Source organism: Choristoneura fumiferana, chromosome 22 (assembly GCF_025370935.1).
Source record: "Choristoneura fumiferana chromosome 22, NRCan_CFum_1, whole genome shotgun sequence".
Classification (NCBI taxonomy): Eukaryota; Metazoa; Arthropoda; class Insecta; order Lepidoptera; family Tortricidae; genus Choristoneura; species Choristoneura fumiferana.
The window spans coordinates 9,904,694-9,920,778 of record NC_133493.1 but is presented as its reverse complement, the minus strand read 5'-3'; the positions used below and the strand labels follow the sequence as shown (position 1 = coordinate 9,920,778).

At 37.6% G+C, this 16,085-nt stretch overlaps 1 protein-coding gene across 1 annotated transcript in view; it reads right to left on the bottom strand.

Moving 5' to 3' along the window:
- LOC141440316 (uncharacterized) overlaps positions 1-16,085 on the bottom strand; it is a 76,059-nt gene that overhangs the window by 53,646 nt on the left and 6,328 nt on the right. The window lies entirely within an intron of this gene.

Sequence of the window (16,085 nt, the reverse complement as noted above, 5' to 3'; positions counted from 1 at the left end):
CAAACACGATATATCTGCTAAGTTTTATTAAGAGCGTACCTACTAGTGTTCTGGATATCCTGGCTGCAGCATCAGGCCGAGAATTCCATAATCTTGCATAGCTATATAGCATACATGGGTGTTTCAAATTTTAGGTCCCAAATATGTTTTAAAGTAAAGTAAATATCCATTATGCGTCTAAGATTCCTCCACAGCGAACAAAAGAGCTGATGATCTTGAAACGGCTGAACCGATTTTGATAAATCATGTCTAAGATCCATCGCTAGAAAACCAGCTTTCAAATAAAAAAAACCGCATTCAAATCGGTCCACCCGTTTAAGAGCTACGGTGCCACAGACAGACACACAGACATACAGACACACAGACACACATAGCGGTCAAACTTATAAACCCCTCTTTTTTGCGTCGGGGGTTAAAAAACTGGACGGATTCCGATGACATTTCTTTGGTATTAGATAGTTTGATATTAGGAATAACACGTAGGCTGCTTTTGTAGGCCGTTTAGATTTTGGGACTTTATCCCAAAATCTCCAAACGGTTAAGTTGAGAAACATCAAATTGGGCATGTTTTAGTTAATTTTTGCAGATTCTCGCGGGGACTCCGCCAAAGGACTATGGGCAGAAATGTCTCATGCAACCTGATGATTTTTACCATGACGAGAATCGCCCTATGTATGGGTTTTTTTTTGCTCATTACATTGAAAGTTACAGGAAGAAGGTTACAGAAACATTATGTTACTAGCAATAATAGGTAAAACTAAAAGTAGAACCCCATACATAGGGCGATCCTCGTCATAGTAAAAAATCAAGGTTGCCAAGATCTATTAAATGAGACATGTTTCGTTTCTGTTGTAGGGCGGGGACACTGCCCATACAAACTTGCCCATTGTCCTTTCCGATTTATTATTTAACTATATTATGCAAGATTTAATGGCTAAAGGTATGCAAGTAGTATAATTACGAATCCATACTAATATTATAAATGCGAAAGTGTGTTTGTATGTTTGTCCGTCTTTCACGCCGTAACGGAGCGACGGATCGACGTGATTTTTGGCATAGAGATAGTTTATGGGGCTGAGAGTGACATAGGCTACTTTTTATCCCGGAAAAATGCACAGTTCCCGAGAGAACAGCGCGCGATAACCGAATACCACGCGGGCGGAGCAAATAAAACTAACATAAATGATTGTCGAAATAAAGTTAAGTTCTTCCTTGAACTTTGGTAAAATTGTACGTAATCCTAATCATCCTAATCAGTTGGTCATCTGACTGATCTGATCTGATCTGATCTGTATCCCTTTACTGAAACTGGCATTCACAAAGTATAAATGAATAATAGCGTGTCCTTGTCACAATCAAAGTCAGTTAAATTACCCCTCGTTCACTGTGATTGGGGTAAATTAAGGCTGTTTATTGTTAGTTATGATTGCTTATGTTGTTTTGAGTGGATTTTGTTAAGTATGTATTTTAAGGGTTAAAACTAAAAGTGTTTAGAAATGATGGTTCTGCATAATACTAACCGATGCCTGCGACTCCGTCCACGTTGAATTCGTTTGTCACTACTCCGCGGGAACTTTGCAGTTTTCTGGGATAAAAACTATTCTACGTCCTATTCCGGGATCCAAACTATCCATATATCGAATTTCATCTAAATCGGTTCGGTTTAGACTTGAAAAGGTAACAAACAAACAAACGGACTTAGAAACTTTCGCATTTATAATATTAGTGTGTTTATTTTCCCGTCTCAAAAGCTGCTGGTCTATGTCTATTATTGTCTATTTCAAGTGACAAACGACATCGTATATGAATTAATTATAAACCAGCACCGTTTGTATTATTAATTCATTCTAAAACTTTACACAAGAGTTAGTTGAGGTTTAGTTATAAATTAATTAAGACCACAAACTAATTTATCTCGGGACTTAATCATAACTATTCTGGCCTTATTTTAACGCTCTGACGTTTGTGATCGCATTCACCATCTCTTTCAACCCTTATCTATCCTACACCATGTGACAAAAAGAAATGGTGAAATTGATTGTGAAACGGGTCAGTTTTATGAAAAAAAATGCTGCTCACAAAATTACACCGGCGAATCACTTGAGACATGCGAGTTGTAGAGGAAACTAGACGGACATCGGCTGCACTTTCAATGGAAAAATCATGTAAGGAATAAATACGTCTGGTATAAATTAAGAATAAGAGAGTATTCGAATGAAAATCTTGCTACTAGGAAATGACGATTATGAGCAAATATCCTAACCCCCCCTTTGGACAAACATACGATAGCATTTTTGCCCACGCTGAAAAGGAGATGCTTCGTATGCGCTTTGCGCTCGCTAGACCAATGTACTTGTTTATTTCAGCTGCTTTAAGTAACATTCTTGAGTATATTCAGGTATCACTTGCCATTTCCAAATCGAGACTTTGTCACTTGCCGACTGTAGACTGTGCGAATATCATGAAAAAATATAAAATGTAATAAATGCCAACGAGTTCACCTTTTTCGGGATTAATTACAAACATTAGTACCGTCAATTATCGTGTGGAGCTACAGTGTAAACCAGTAACCAATCTACGAACAATGCTACGAATAAACGAATTTGCACTAAACACAATTTGTATTAAGTACCTAGATACGTTGCCAACCTAGAGGCCTAAGATGGAATACCTCAAGTGCCAGTTATATACTCATAGTGGAAGACCTGTAGACTCAGGTACAATATGAGACATTAAACTAATAAATACACAAATTTCTTTGACGTGAAAATTTTATAAGGTACCTATAGATTAGTCACGTAAATTAACGGAGTTTCGTTCTAATTAACAAACAACACACGGGTTTATAACGAAACTTTGCAAATACGTACGGAGTGTTTAATTAAATTTCGGTTTAACCGGACTTATATTTAGTAATTAGAACAAAACTCATATTCGCTCGTGTTTTTCGAGTGTCTATTGATGTATAAAATAAACAAGGTGATAATGAAATATCTGAAAACCTCAGACACCCCAAAAATACTTTTCATTTAAAGTTAATTCATTGCATTTCTTAACCTTCATTATTTAAAAAAAATCAGTTGATCTAAAATCAGTAATTCTTCTTGAATTCTTACTCTACGCTCATGGTGCTATTTCACTACCAGCTGTCATTATGATTACATTATAATTTTTCTTTCTCTTTTTTTTTTCTTTTTCTTTTTTCGAAAGAAGGTAAAATAAACGTCCCAGTGTCGCACCATAGTCCAGTAAGCAATTCACAGGATAGAGCTAGTATTCATACATCCTTCCTAATTCTATTAATATTATAAATGTGAAAGTTTGTGAAGATGTTTGGATGTTTATTACTTCATCACGTTAAACTACAGAACGGATTTAGATGAGTTTTGGTATACAGATAGTTTTTATCCCAAAAAATTGCATAATTCCCGCAGAATACCGATATACGAATACTACGCGGACGGAGTTGCGGGCAACAGCTAGTATACTCATATAGTCTGAGTACAGCTGTAAATTATGTTATTTGTTTATTTATTACTTTATTACTCTGTCACTGAACTCTAGATGCGCAGAAAAAGGTACTTAACATGACTAGCGCCTTTGTAGGCAGCGCTTGCCAAATCTACAGTGATATAGGTCAACGAATAGACACAGATATACTAGAGCTTCTGTATTCTCATTTAACCTAAATAAATTATTTGTGATTGCGGTCTGGAGCGCACTTACGAGAAATATTGAAGGGTGGCAAACAAATTGCTACAGTTGAGTTCATAAACTCGTGAGCGAAAATTGGATCAAAAATATCTGAACAAACGTAGTTATTGTTAACGGCGTAGAAGCGTGTTCCGATATTTTTGATCAAATTTTTACTCACAAGTTTATGAACTCGCCTGTAACAACCATAAAACCAATAATAGAAGAATATTTGTTAGTACATTTCCTTCCAGAATTGATGTCACCATTTGTTCGACTCTCTTCCTATTAACGTATTGACTGCTATCTGACTTGACTTGACTGACCACAGGTGCCACCGACGCACATGTGCGTTCAAAATGTATGAATAATTATGACTGCGGCACTGGGGGGAAGTTCTGAAAACGCGTATATGCGTCGGTGGCAGTGAATGCGTTAATTCGTACACGTTTTTAGAGTTCCGTCGTCCTACAACCCCTATAGCTACACCATGTCCGTCCGTCCGTCTCCTCCACGATTTAGCTTGGATAATGCTAGAAAGTTGTTACTTTGCATCAGTATTTTAATGTTATTAACTGCAAAATTGTATTATGGTACTAACACGTAAAGTACATACATATACATTTTTGACTTATCTAATCCCATGGCGTGGGGTATTAGATAGCTTTTTCAAAAATATTATAGGTTCTCTTTAACCACAATTGCTGCCTGAACTCTTTTTTGAGCAATTAACTTAATGCGTTACACACAGTTTTTGGAAAATAAATGTATAGATTTTTAGCTTTTAAGAAGCTGCATGTCTACACGTGTACCTAAAGGAAAAATTCAAAAACACTAATCCGCAATAATAACTTTCTTTTTTATAGAAATAATACGAAATAAATACTTATATTTTGTTTTTATATTTGTACGGCACATTTAGTGCGCCAGTCGGACTTCTGCTTGACTTCTTTTACCTTCATTAAGTGTCCTGAGAACAGATTATACTTAATTCATGTGATTTTGAACATGTAACTACGTGAGACTCACGTTCTTAAACCGAGTTTAGCTCGACATGTTTCGAGCTATTTCGTAGCCCTTCCTCTCGGGAGCACGCGACTCGGCGGCTGCCGCAACACGCACACTACGCGCCACCGCTCTGCTCGCACGACTCATGATAATTCATGTGTTTTAGATTCAAGCTAAAGTTATTAATAGGCAAGTAAAGAAAATAATTGCCCGCCACTTAAATACAGGTCAGATATTATGTTTTACTTTTGTTATAAAGTATACCTAGTACGAGTATCCATGATGAATACCCAGTAGCTCCGTCATTATAATTTGGTGAAGTGAACTGCCGACAAAATTATGCTTTTCGTTAATTATAGGACAAATTGCGTAATGCTTTAAACGCGCATATATTATTAGCTTCACTTATAAGTATGTAAATAGGTATACATAGGTATACGAAAACTATTTACTGGATTGTCACCTCGTTTCAGAGCTCTGACTGGATACTCAGAGATAGGTATCCACGATTGGTAAGGTACGCGACTCTTGGTGCGCGAGTGGGTAGTTTTTAATATGAGAGAAAGCTCGTGTCCAGTCGTGGGACATAAATATGCCAGATATGAGGTGGAAATTTTACTAAGCAGATAGAGGAGTGTATATGGGAAAATATTTGAATATTTTTTTCTAGAGCCAACCCATCTCTAATTTAGGACGTGAATATAATATTTTTTGAACCCTTATCCACTAAGGCATGTTAATATGATTGGAATGCTGTTTAACCCCTTTCAGTGTGTAGCCCCTTGGATGCTTCTTTGATCTACGGATGCCTTTAATATACTTCACCTTGGTTCATTTTGAATAGGGTTATAGAGATATTGACGTACTTTTACTGGGTGCGTCCCACGAGATATAACTGCATTTGATCCTATTTTATCTAATTTCACTTTAATACGTTCTTTAACTTGTAATAAACCTTAGATTTAAAAACAAAATCCATTATTTTCATAATGTGTTTTAAAATTATTTTTAAAAGTTGCTCAACTAATGTGGACTAGTAGTTACGAATTACGATCTATATTTTAATTATTTGCTTCATAACATAACATAACCTACACAGGGCCCATTCAGGGCCCAGGGCCCAGGTTATGTTATAGACCAAGCGATTAATAAGGGCATTATGAATAATGACAAACCATAGGTACTGGGTAAAGTGATACCTAATTATTATCTTAACTTCATTATTTATCTTATCTATCACATTGTCCGGGCATTATTAATATTGCTACATGATCGTTGGGCAATTTGATTACAACTGATTCTTGGCTAGCTGAAGTCTGATTCATTCAATCGGAAAGTTAGGTGCGACGACGAGCGCAGCGAGGAGTACCGTGTTAGGTTCAACTGTGACCAAAATATAAAAAGCACGAGCCGAGCGGGTGCGCGAATGAAATTCTACTTACCATTATTATAACTTACTTTACAGACTTTGATCTATCATCTATGTTTAATAAATAAATGTTCACTTACTAACCTATAAATGTATTATTTAGAAACACATAACTGTTCTCCATATCCCGAGGTGGCGTAAAAGCTGCGACACAGTTCTATACTGCTGCAGCGTTACGATCTAATTATTTTAAAGCATGCTATGTAATTATGTTTCAATAAATCTTTTAAATCTAACAATCTTTTTAATAGATTCATTAAATTTTACGTCAAAATAAAAAAATAGTAACGAGACATTTTTTTTATTACTTTGCTCAATAGAGGATAGACACTATAGTTTTATCAAATTGCTATATGCCTTCATTCTTCTGCTTTTCTTCGACGCATCAAATTCATTTTTCCGGAACACTTCATACAGTAGGTAGGTACGTCCGTACTCGTATATGCCGTAATAACAATAAAGAAAAATTTAAACTCCTTTTACGTTTCCGCTGAACCGTTCAGTATTCACTATTTATTTATTGCAACACCTTTTACAAAAAAAATAAAATGATGCCCTGTTGGGCGTGGCAATTTAAAATTAATTACAATACAATACAAACAATACAAGACTCTTTATTGACACCAGACATAGTAAGCGATACAGAAAACAGATACACAAGAAAAAAACATCTACAAGGTGAGCAATAAGCGGCCTTATCGCTTAAGAGCGATCTCTTCCAGGCAACTTTTTTACAGAAAGAAGGAAGACTAGTACATTACATTACATTAATTAACTTAAGTATACAAAACCATATTAAATGCTATTTTAACCCATGTCATCTTAGGAATTGGTTTAAGAACACTTATTAAATTAACTTTATGTAGGTATCTAAATAAACTATACATTTATCTAGTAATAACATAAACTTAGAACTTAATGCAATGAGATTATCTTGAATTACAATAATAATAGTAATAATAGGTTAACAATTTTTCTTTATCCTTCTAAATATTCATTTAGACTATAATAACACTTCTGGAGTTAAAAATTTTTTTTAGTAGTCGTATAATTTTTTTATCTTTTGTTTTGATTATATTTGGGTAGGTAATTATTTGTATACTTTTACAGTCATGGCGTAAGTACTGTGTGAATGAATTTTGAGATAGGATGGAGGCAATTTTAATTTATTTCTGTGGCGTAGTAAGTAGGTGCTTTGTTGACTATCTCTCTGTATGAAGTAATCAGGGTATTTGTGAACAAACTTGAATATTTCTAGCATGTAAATGGAAGGTACTGTCAGTATTTTATGTGCTTGGAAATGGGGCTTGCAGGTTTCAGATCAGTTTTTTCTGTGCAGTAAAAAGTGTCTGTGCATCTGTGCTATTACCCCATAAGATGATACCGTAGCTGAGCCACGCGTGGGTATAGGCATATTAGGTTACAAGAGCAGCGGTTAAGTAAGTGGACTTCATAATCTCTCGTAGAGCGTACGCAAAGCTAGACAGTTTACCTCTATCTTTTTAGTACGTGACTTCCAATTTAGATGGGTATCAACTAATAGTCCAAGCAGAGGAAACTCGCCAACCACCTCTAATTTAAAATGTTTGTTGGTTTGTTGGAATAATTTAGGTCTAATGGGGGTTTTTGATGCGTGTAGCAAGTCATTATTTTAGTTTTTCATAATTAATTTGTAGGTTTTCGTCATTCATCCAGTTACTAGTTTTTTCGAATATAGAGTTTAATGTTGTTAGTTAGTTAGAATTGTTTTGACATGTGAGAAGAGAGATATCGTCAGCAAATAAGATACACGGCTCGTTCATAACTTTTGGGAGATCATTTATGTAAATTAAAAATAAAAAACATCCGATAACACTACCTTGAGGGATTGAAGCGTTTAGAGGTTTACTTTCAGAACAGAAAGGTACTTTCTATTATACCCGTTTCATAATCAAAATATTCAATTTCTGTAAACTGCTCTCGGTTTTTTAAATAGGAGGCGAACCATTTATGAGCAATAATTCCTATGCCATGTAACTTATTTAACAGTATAATTGAGACTTTGTCATAGGCTTTTGTCATCTAGTAGTAGTCCGACAGCGCATTTTTATCATTTTTATTGCATTTAAAATAAGTACCTAATTTAGTTATATAACTGTCCCTGCAGTCAAATTTCATCCAAATCCGTTGAGTCATTATATGCGTGATGGAGTAACAAACATCTAATCATTTACATCTAATATCTAACATAATAATGTAACAATTGGAGACATATATATTTTTTAACAGATTTACAATATTATTGATTCAATTAGTAACTAACTTAATACCTAGGTAGCATTATTTTGTAAGGCAAACACTTCGTCAAGATACGTCACTAGCATCTAAAAATTAGTAGGTACATGTCCTAACCATTTGCCCAACCTTCTATTTAACGCATTCACTGCCACCGACGCACATATGCGTTTTCAGAACTTCGCCCAGTCCTGCTGTCATAACTATTCATACATTTTGAACGCACATCTGCGTTGGTGGCGCCTGTGGAAGTCAGTTGGCGGTGAATGCGTTAACAACTTTCGACGGACACTTTTGCATACAAATTTTTTGGAGCCCATTAAATTCTACACTCCAAAAACATGTGTCCCGATTAGGGTTCCTCGAGATTGCTCTAAACCCTTGTCTTATCTCCCTCCAGTCATCGGGGAAGTTATACCGGTCTTCATTCTCATCTCCGGCTCTACCATCCTACTGTATAATTTAATTCTGCTTATATATATTACCGTTGCAAGAGCTTGTACCGCAAAGTGGACATAAAGCGCCGGGTTGTTGAATAATAATCTTTACAGACCGACAATGTAGAGTAGATATTGATGATCGAAGAGAGTAACGAACAACGAAACATTATGAAGATTCAGTTTTTCTCTAACGGTACAGAACCCTTTAAAAATACTGTCAATAAAAAATTTCCGTCTGGTCACGTGTTGGAAATAAAACCTTTTTCTACCTGAGCAATAAAATGTTTCAGAAAAACCAAGCTAACAAGGTCTCTCGCGGATAAACAATGTAGGTGTTTTTAGATTTGTAACAGGGCAACGTTGTGTGTTTTAATTTCTCCAACGGCCAAAAATCGTTTTTTCTGATGTGACGAGGTTTTGTTGACACTCGATTGTTATTGACCGCTTAATGCTTGATGGGAGGGGTTCATTTGATTTTATTTATTAGCTCTTGTAAAATTTGATCGTTTGTTTTGTTGTGTTAGAAATAACAACCCCTCTTTTCGTCGGGGTTAAAAAGCTGTTGTCTTCTGCTTTACTTTTATTGGGGTTGAGTTGCTTTAAGGCTGCGTTCCATCAAGGAACTTGTTCGCATTTGCCATGAATCAATAGAAAGACTTTATTTACCTGTCCTCGCTCAGCGCATCCAGTGGAAACAGCTCGGCGGAGCGAGGATAAGTAATGAACTAAAATAATTTCTTTGCTCACCCGCGACTTTATGATACCTAGCTAAGTTTATGCAAAATATATGTGAGTGTCAGTGTGTGTGTGTATAATAAAACAAATTCCTCGCAACGCATCTTTTGCAAAATTCTATTCTATTCTATTCACAAGGGCCAAAGACAACTATATCCTTTTGTTAAGTATAGTTTAGTTCATTACTTGCGCTAGATGGCGCTTTAACTTCAGAGCGCATTTCTACATCGCGCTATCGTTTGTCTGCCTCAGATTGTATAAGGGCAAGTGAACTTTAATTTTAATTTGAGAATCGGAGAATAAATAATCTGTATTGATATATGTTCGAGTTTATATTTCTCACTCTTTCGGAATTATAGGTACCCGATTAAACATGGTCCTATCGAATCGGATAGCCAGTGAGTTGTGGCTATTGTGTTAGTTCAGTGTGAGTGCAGTGAATACACTACTTCGCACCGCGCCAGCCCATAGTAGCAGTGGATCGCTGTTCAGAGGGCCGCGGTTAAGCAGCAGGCTGCGACGGTGGCGCCATCTGGTGACGCTCGCAGTGCGGCGGACAGCTTGCACTACAGCTGTTACGGAGATCAGGGAGGCGCAGTCTACACATCGGGTCACGTGACATTGAATGAGTGATGGTGCTAGTGAGTGAGATAAAATCGTAAGTACTTTGAATTTATATGGTGCGCGAAATTTGACTTTGTTCTCAAGAAAGTAAAAAGACTTCATTGTGGAATATCGAATCGGAACTTCGAACTGTTAATTTAATTTGTGAAAAGTAGCTTTGTTTACATTAGCTTGGTAGAATTTAGGACTTAGAATAATTAGTAAAAAAACGACGGAACGGGGAATCCACGCCCGATTCTCCTTAGCATGGGTAACTTTTCAAACACTTGTAAAATTTTGCAGAAATTGTTTAGACATCATTAATTTTCTAAGTTCTACGCGAGATTAAAAAACTTGTAAACTTAAGGTTTTAATTGTAAGTATAACTTGAAATTTTTAAATTTGGGGTGAACTTGAAACATTTCTTTGGCAGATTTAATAATTATACTTGTAATATTGATTTTTACAAGTAATTTTATAAATTGAGTTTTTTAAGTGTTGCATTTGCATCATTGAAACTAGGGTTATTTGGTTGCTTTATTTAGTTAATTTATTGTATTTGTGTCTCATGATGGAATCTTTGATTAATTTTCAAAACGATGTGTACAATCGTATCTGTAAGGCGAAAACAAATTTTAGAAAAGCTCCTAAGGAACGCATTACTAAGATATATGTGGAGAGCAAATTGGAAGCTTTGGAGCAATTGTGGGTCGACTTTAAAGTGGGTCATAAGGAACTTATTCAAACTGTAGATTCCAAACTGTTGAGTGGACATGATTATGTTACGGCAGACGTGTATGATCAGGCTGAGGAGACATTTACACAGTACAAATGTGAGTTGAAAAATGTTTTGGCAAGGTTTTTGTGTACCAAATCGAGTCCTAATGTAGGTCAAGATGACTTAAGTGTAAAGCCAAACCAAGTCAGATTACCCAAGATTAGCATACCTAGCTTTTCGGGAAAGTATACAGAGTGGACCACTTTTAGAGATTTGTTTATATCGCTGATCCATAACAACCAATCATTAGATAATGTGCAGAAACTTCATTATTTAAAGGGTTATCTGACGGGCGAGGCTGAGCAGCTTGTACGGTATACACCGGTGTCCGACGCTAACTATCTTATATGCTGGAATCAGTTAGAGAAACGTTACAATAATAAAAAATATTTGTCGCACTGTATATTGAAACGTCTGTTAAGTCAAAAAAATGCTACATCTGAGTCCGCAGGGTTTTTGAGGGAGCTCATGGACACATCTTCTGATTGTTTAAACGCACTTACAAACCTAGGTATTGACATTTCTACCTGGGACATTATTGTGATACATCTATTAACTTTAAAACTGGATCAGGAGTCGCGTAAACAATGGGAACTCAAGGTGGCTAGTAATGTTGATTCTGATGCCTTGCCTACTTTTGAACAATTCAAAGAGTTTTTAACTAGTCGTTATCGAGCTCTGGAATTTATTGAGCCTAAATCCTCAAATGCCTACACGAAGCCTACCACCAGTAACTATACAAAACCAAATGTATTACACGTTACTAATGCATCAACTTTAGTTTGTGAATATTGTAAGGGATCGCACAAACTGTGTTTTTGTAAAGGGTTCGCTGCTGAAAGCTATGCCACACGACATGCTTTTGTTACAAATAATAGGATATGCTACAACTGTTTGGGTAGCAATCATTCTGTAAGATTCTGTCAAAAAGCCACCAATTGTCAAATTTGTAAGCGCAGACATCATTCATTGCTTCATCCGAAGGAAGTTATAACCTCAACTGCCAATTACAGCAAAGTAGATCAAGCAGGTGAGGGTGTTCCTGAAGAAGATACTTGTATTGCAACAGATAGTTCATCACATGAGAACACGCATATAGTCAACTGTTTTGCGAAAGGATCCGTGAATCAGGAAATACTGCTAGCCACAGCTCTGATCAGAGCTGAGTCGAAGACAGGTAACTGTCAGGTGATTCGAGCCTTGCTCGACCAGGGCTCCCAGGCGTCATTCGTGACAGAAGAGGTAGTTCAAACTTTGAGGCTAAAGAAGATACCAATAAAGGGAATGATTTCAGGATTAGGAAGTGATCAGACATCGGTAATGTCGAGGTATATGGTTTTATTAAAATTTCAGTCGCTCATTGATCCTGATTTTAAGTGTGAAATTAAAGCCTTTGTCCTAAATAAGATTACTACTTATCTTCCAGGGAAGAAACTACTAGTTTCAGATTGGATTGAGCTTAATCAGCTAACGCTGGCTGACCCTACGTATACTTCTCCGAATAAAATAGACGTTTTACTTGGAGCCGAAGTGTACAGTCAGGTAATAAAGGAGGGAGTGCTACGAGGTCCAAAGGGAGCTCCAGTAGCTCAGTGCACTACCCTAGGGTGGATATTGTCTGGTCCCGTTGGTACCGTGGACTCAAGTAATGTAGCAACGGTTTTACACGCTTATGTCAAGGACGACGACAAAATACTAAAACGTTTCTGGGAAATTGAAACGGAACCCGTGCTTAGTCCTAAATTATTTACTGCTGAGGAACAAAGATGTGAAGATCTTTATGCATCCACGACAAGGAGAGATGATCAAGGCAGGTACGTGGTCAAGTTACCATTTAACGGTAACGTCCCATCCTGTAACGAAAAGGGGAATTCACGTGAAATTGCTATTAAAAGACTTCACACTTTAGAAAGAAAACTAGCTAAAGATAAAAGGCTGAAAGAAAAATATTCGGAAGTACTCAACGAGTATAAGCAATTAGGGCATATGGTAGAGGTAACCGAGCCAGATCACAACCGAAATAAAGCTGTGTACTTACCTCATCACGCAGTAATCCGCGAAGACAAATCCACTACCAAGGTGAGAGTGGTATTTGATGCTTCCTGCAAAAACGCTGATGGAGTATCATTGAATGATATGCTGATGATTGGACCGACTTTGCAGCCAGACTTACGTCACCTTATTATGCGCTGGAGACAATATCCAGTCTGCTTGGTTGCAGACATAGTAAAAATGTACCGAATGGTAAGAGTGTCCGACGATGACACTAACTTCCAGCGAATAGTATGGCGCGAAGATCCAGGAACGGAAATAAAAGATTATAAATTGCTAACGGTAACCTTTGGTACGGCATCGGCGCCATACTTAGCAGTGAGATCTTTGAATCAGGTAGCGAGTGATCACCACGATGAGTACCCAGTTGCTGCAAAAAGAGTTAACAGTCAGTTCTACATGGATGACTTAATGACTGGTTGTCAAACAGTAGAAGAAGGACTAAAGTTATACGAAGAAATGAAAGCTCTCTTAAAAGAAGGGGGATTTATATTGCAAAAATGGGCTAGTAATAAAGCTGAATTGTTAGAGATGATAATGAAAAAGGAAAATGCACAGAAAAGGAACACATATCTGGAAGGGGACCTGGAAATAAAAATGGACGATATTGTTAAAATATTAGGACTTACCTGGCAAAGAAATCACGACGAGTTCCAGTACACGGTGAATTTGCCGCCGCTGTCACCACCTGCAACTAAGAGAAAAATTATCGCCGACGTCTCGAGGTTATTCGACCCTCTGGGATGGATCGCACCTTGTTTAGTAACAGCAAAAATATTCATACAGCGTTTGTGGATTACTGGTATAGGATGGGACGAAGAACCGCCGACGGACATACTGGAAGATTGGTTGACTTACCGTAATCAGTTAAGCCAACTTGTTAATTTCCGGATTCCTCGTTGGATATTCACAAATTCTAGAAACGCAGTAGTGGAACTGCATGGGTTCAGTGATGCTTCCAATATGGCCTATGCCGCAGTTGTGTATATCCGAGTAACGAACGCGTCGGGTAAAATTGATGTAGCTATGATAGGAGCTAAGACGAGAGTAGCCCCCGTTAAACAAATTAGTATACCGCGCTTAGAGCTCTGTGGTGCTGTTTTAGCTGCTAAATTGCTGGTGGAAATTGCGACCGTGCTGGACATTCCAAAGCAAAACATCAGAGCTTGGACTGATTCAACGGTAGTCCTTGCTTGGCTCAACAAGCATCCTAGTAATTGGAAGACATTTGTCGCTAACCGGGTTTCCGAAATACTTACTACGCTAGAATCGTCGCAATGGTTTCACGTACCGACGAAGGAGAATCCAGCTGATTGCGCTTCGCGTGGTGTCCCACCAGCAGAATTGGAAGGCCATGAGTTATGGAAATTTGGTCCAAAATTTTTACATGATGAAACTATCTCGTACACCAAACTAAAAAATAACGTCACGGAAATGGAAAAAACAGCAAAAGTTCACGTGGGACTGGTAACAGAGTCAATACTAAATAATTATTCGTCGCTTATCAAGCTCGTCCGCGTTGTAGCTTTCTGTAGACGTTGGATCACAAAACGAAATGTTAAGCAACCGAAAGAACCCTTCAAGTCTTTAGCTAAATGGGAGTTAGAGGAGGCTATGATATGCTGCATAAAACTATGTCAAAGGATGGAGTTCGCGGACGAAATTACGGAGATTAATAAAAATGGATTCTTAAAAACAAGGTCGTCAAAACTCATTTCTTTGACTCCCTTCATAGATAAAGGTGTGCTTAGAGTGGGCGGTAGAATAGAAACTCACAAGAATCGGAAAATACAAAACATCCTGTAATTTTGCCCCATGATTCGCAGTTCACCCAAACTTATTGTAGCTGACGCGCATGCTAAAACACTACATGGCGGGCCGCAACTAATGCTGAACTATTTGCGATCGGCTTATTGGATAATTAAAGCCAAAACGCTCGTCAAGCAACATATTCGGGGATGCATCTCATGTATTAGACAGAAAGTGAAAACCCAGACTCAACTAATGGGATCCTTACCGTCAGCCAGGGTCACTCCAGATAGAGCTTTCAAACGCAGCGGAGTGGACTACGCTGGCCCTATCAATTTGAGGGTAAGCAAGGGCAGAGGACATCGGTCTTATAAAGGCTACGTATGCTTATTTGTGTGTATGGTAACGAGAGCCATCCACCTTGAAGTCGTCAGTGACTTGACGTCACGAGGGTTTTTGGAGGCATTTAAACGATTTGTGTCCAGACGCGGCCATTGTTTAGAGGTATTTAGCGACAATGGAACTAACTTTTCCGGGGCTTCTCGAGACTTAAAACATTTATTCGATATTGAGAAATCAAATATGACACAAGAAATAGCGGAGAGCCTAGCTTCTAACGGAACTACATGGCATTTTATACCCCCTCGAAGTCCAAATTTCGGAGGACTCTGGGAGGCGGGCATAAAATCTACCAAACACCACATAAAGAGAGTCATAGGAGATTCAACTCTGACTTTTGAGGAGATGGCCACATTACTATGTCAAATAGAGGCTTGTTTGAATTCCCGGCCAATATCCGTTCTTCCTAATGATCCTGGAGAGCCAAATCCATTGACTCCTGGCCACTTTTTAATAGGAGAAGCCTTGGTGGCTGTCCCAGAGATTAATTATGAAACATCTTATATGGGCAGTCTAAGGCGCTGGCAACTGACCCAAAAAATGTTGCAAAACTTTTGGCGGAGGTGGTCAACGGAATATCTAACTCATTGCTTGCATAGATACAAGTGGGCTTATCAGATACCAGAACCAAGGGTCGGAGATGTCGTTTTGGTGAAGGAGGATGATTTACCCCCAACTAAGTGGCTTTTCGGCAGAATCTTGCAAAAACACCCTGGTACCGACAATCTTACTAGAGTTGTAACTATTAAATGTAAGAATACGGTAATTAAACGTCCAACATCAAAGCTATGTGTTTTACCCGTGACTGAGTAACGATTAGGTTGTATGGGTCTTATAGTTAGGTAAACGTGAAAGCAAAACGATTATGCCGGCATCTATTTTTGTATAATTTTATTCTATAAGTTATGGTTTTATAAGCTATGGA